This window comes from Triticum dicoccoides, chromosome 6A, assembly GCF_002162155.2.
Source record: "Triticum dicoccoides isolate Atlit2015 ecotype Zavitan chromosome 6A, WEW_v2.0, whole genome shotgun sequence".
NCBI lineage: Eukaryota > Viridiplantae > Streptophyta > Magnoliopsida > Poales > Poaceae > Triticum > Triticum dicoccoides.
In genome coordinates this window covers 491,705,548-491,709,471 of record NC_041390.1, presented here as the reverse complement: position 1 = coordinate 491,709,471, position 3,924 = coordinate 491,705,548, and positions in this window count along the sequence as shown.

Below are 3,924 nucleotides of genomic sequence, written 5' to 3'. Positions count from 1 at the left end.
ATACGGGGTGTTACAGAACTGTCCAGCTTAAACAAAATCCTGGACAAGATATGTCAAATCCACAGCACCCCTGGTAAGCCTGCAAATCATACCCACAGAGAATGTTGGGTCTTCAAGCAATCCGGCAAACTCAATGCCAAACGCAAGGGGCTGGATACACCAGGTGAAGACGATGATGAACCTCACAAGCAAAGCACTGGGGAACAGAAGAAATTCCCATAAGAAGTCAAAACAGTAAACGTATTACACGTGACAAAAGGGAGAAACAAAGTGGCGCCCACAGAGATACATGCCATGTGGCCTATCACAACAGAGTTTCGCCACTGGTTGTCCAAACCAATCACCTTCGACCATCGGGATTACTCCAGAAGTATCCGGCACGCAGGCTGGGCTGCCTTGGTATTAGACCCGATGATTGACGGATACCACTTTACGGGAGTCCTGATGGACGGCGGCAGCAGTGTGAACCTGATATATCAGGACACGGTTCGCAAAATGGGGGTAGACCCAACAAAAATTAGCCATAGCAATATTTCCTTTAAAGGAGTAACACCAGGCCGAGGGGCTCGTTGTTCGGGCTCCCTCCTACTAGAAGTCATATTCGGCTCTCCCGATAACTTACGTAGCGAAAAGCTAACCTTCTACATCGCTCCGTTTAAAAGTGGCTATCAAGCACTACTGGGACATGACGCTTTCGCCCGCTTCAACGCAATACCGCACCATGCGTCTCTTACGCTTAAGATGCCTGGTCCACAAGGCATCATTTCAGTAAAGGGAAACATTGAGCGCTCCTTGCGCGCGGAAGACTGTGCGGCTGCTTTAACAGCCACACACTAAACTGCGTCACCAACCAGAGCGCCTAATAGGTCGTCAAGACCACGGACACGGCTGGACGAGTTCGGCATAATTATTTAATTGTTAAAGGTTTGATGGTTATACACCCCTATACAAGGGGCTCCGTGCATGTAAACAAGTAGCAATAAAACTCAATTCTTCCCACCTTGAATCATACTTTGTTTACTTAGTATAACATACATTTTGCACGACTACTTTTTCAACTAAGTTCCTCTCTTTTCCAGATGAACATCGTGTTACACCCGTCCAGGATACGGCACAACGGAGACACAGGCGCAGACATGCAACAGGGACCCGTTCTAAGGATTTTTTTTCAGATTAAGACCCTGCGTAAACCTTTTTCACTGTCTCTTGTTGATACACATCCCCCGGATTTTCAGCGCAATTGAGAAGGAGGCTGGCGTCTTGGCATGTGGCCATGTCAGAATAATGCACGTACCTGGACACTAGGGGCTTCTTACAAAGGGCGCTTCAGCCCGTTTAAAATCACAAAGACCGAATACCTTAGGGAGTGTCTGGCGTCACGAGTTTGGCCTTATATGGATCAACTCCGAATCATGTCTTTGGTCAAACGTTGGGTTTGCCCGGCTCCTGTGTTTTGCTGCCTTACGTTCCGCTCTATCGGCTAAGGCGGCACCTGGAGAACTACAGCGATTGTGCCCCGGTTCAGCCAGGCGAGCACCTTAGTAGAGAAAGCCGAAAACTGACTGTCATGATATAGCGTGAGACTGGTCAACCATTCGATGACCTAGCGGAATCTTCGGGATTCCTCTGCCTAAACGAAGGGCCGTTTCCCGACCAGGCACACACGCGCCCCGAATTCGGGTGAGCGCGGAGCCACCAGGGGCTATATAGTAGCCCCACTGTCAAACTCCTATGGCTAAGTGAAAGTGATAAAGCATTATAGTCCGATTGCCTAGCTCGCTGCGCTATCACCTCCTTAATGGACCAAGACGTTTGATCAAGTGTGACAATGCGTCTTCTGCGAACACCCCCGCATTATGTGCGTGGGGGCTGAAGCCGACGACTACCATCTTTCAGGTTATATATACATATACGTAAACGGCCGCACATGAGGTATCATAATTCTTGCAGGCACAAGTATAAAAAGCTTCTACATTTCAGCAAAATATTTCTTTCAATGAAAATACATGTTATTCGAACATAATATCCTTCGAGCATTGCGTCTCTATTGAACGAGCACCCTCCAGAACTTCTTGAAAGTAGTGCTCGGCAGGTACTCGGCTTCCGTCCGAATCTTGGGCTGCAACGGTGGTGGCCTCCATCTCCGCCCAGTATGTCTTGACACGGGCAAGGGCCATCCGCGCACCCTCCACGCATGCTGACCTCTTCATCGCATTGATATACGGCACCGCACCAAGGAACTGCTGCACCAAGCTAAAATAACTGTTCGGCTTTGGCCTTCCCGGCCACAGATGATCCACGACATACCTCATAGCAAGTCCGGATAACCTATTCAGCTCGGCCCATTCGGCCAACCGCTCAGTCAATGGAAGCGGACACTCTGGATTGTTGAATTGTGACCAGAATAGCTTTTCCACTTCGTGATCCTTTTGATCTCGGAAGTGTTCGGCCGCATCAGTAGCACTCGCCGCTAAATCCAGATATGCATCCGCCGAACTCCACATCCGGTCCAACGGAGCATATTTAGGATCTCTGAACTTCATCCGCAGCATAAAGGGCTTCCCAGCCGCAATATCTCTGGCTTGACGCAGCTCCTCCTTCATCGCTCTCATCGCAGAACGAGTTTCCTTGGCCGCCGTCGTGGCCTTCTCCAGGTCTGTCCGCTCCGCCCGGTCTTCCTTTTCAAGAAGCTTGCAGCGGTCAGCAGCGTTCTTCAACTTCACAGCCATCTCGGCCATTTCCTCCTTGCTTCGGCAGTGAGCAGCCTGTTCGGCTTTTAGCTCCTCAAACGCCTTTAGGGCAGCCGCATCGCTTTTCCTGGCTTGTTCTTTGGCTCGGGCAAGCTCTGCCTGAAGGTTCTCCATGGCGGCAACCCCATCTGCATTAAGCACATACGTTATAAGATACTGGCATCAAGCTCCTCTTACCAGGTGTCTCCGGAGAAATTACATACCTTGTGCCTCGTCAAGCTGCTTGTTGACAAGCGCGATGTCGGCATCTGCCACGTCAAGTTGCCTCTTTAGCTCGGCAAATTCATCAGTCCAGCTGGCCGCCGGACACTTCGCCACCTGCATATCAAGGCGGCAAAATTAAACCTGGGGCTATGATCCTCTACGTGTCGTCGTCTTCGACAACACCTAGAGTCTCAGGGGCTACTATCTATACAGGGCGCATCTTAAAGTATGCGGTACTGTCAAAAGGTACATCATTTCACGTACCTCAAAGCCTGTCAGTAAACTCATGACAGCTTCATGCAACCCGCTCTCCGCGGATGAAATCCTTTCAATTACCGTACCCATCAACACACGGTGCTCTTCTGAGATAGACGCCCGCCCTAGCAGATCCTTCAGTACCTCCGACCGTGCACCAGGCGGTGTCGGACTCGTTCGATTGCTTCTTCCAGAAGACGGACACGGAGGGCTTCGGTGGCCATGTGACTACCTTCCGACCTTGCCGGATCAGGAGAAACCCTCTGCGACGACACCTCAGGGTCGCCCGCCTCATGAGGCAGTATGGCAGGGGGAGGCGTTCCGCTCTCCATCATCTCTGGAAGAAGATCCCCCGAAGACGAGCTCTACTGAGAAGGGCTAAGTTCCGAACTACAAGGTAAATTTTTGGTTATTTTCCTTGGAAGTGAAGCAAGGATTTCTCTCATTATTAAACACCCTTTTACTTATGGCTCGGTGGAGGGCTGATCCCCTTGAGGGCATAGTACGGCCGGGGTATCCCCCGGCACAGGACCCTCTGACAAAGACTTCTTCCCCCGCTTTGAGATCATTGTCTCCGGGTCTTCAGAGGCGGTCCTCTTCTTCCCCTAAGGAGAGGAATTTTCGATTCCTCCCTTCCGGACCACCTCCTCTGCGGAGGCAGTAGCTTCCTTGTTCCCCCTTCATTTTCTTCTAATGGCGCGACCTCCAGCATCCT